The sequence below is a fragment of the Crassostrea angulata genome, chromosome 10 (assembly GCF_025612915.1).
Source record: "Crassostrea angulata isolate pt1a10 chromosome 10, ASM2561291v2, whole genome shotgun sequence".
Taxonomy (NCBI): domain Eukaryota; kingdom Metazoa; phylum Mollusca; class Bivalvia; order Ostreida; family Ostreidae; genus Magallana; species Magallana angulata.
The window spans coordinates 2,317,341-2,317,786 of NC_069120.1; positions in this window are offsets into that span (position 1 = coordinate 2,317,341).

Here is a 446-nt window from a genome sequence, read left to right on the forward strand (position 1 = left end):
CATTGTTTTTACAAAATATGCAATTTCTCTTCGTCGAAAAACCGTTAAATCTTGATGACATTAATTTGTTATGAACAAAAAATAATGCTTCTTATGTCTTTTTAATTTTTCCCGTATACATAAAACTAAGTTTGCATTGGTTATAGAATATGTGTACTCCTTTAAAGCTTTATGTATTCATGTCGATATTGTTTAATTTGGCGTTTTTTACGATTTTGGTGAAACGCAAAATCCCTATCTCCTGATAACAGGCGGAAGTTTTAAAGGTAAATGTATTCATTAAAATGGACCTGTGTTTCAGAATATTTATGTTTCTGTTTTTGTGGATATATATTCATCATATTCAAAGTAAGTATTTGATGACATTGGTTGTTCCTGACTGAATGATCATCTGAATTCTCAGTTTGTTAATTGTCTTTTTTAAAGGTAACGACTCACATCAGAAG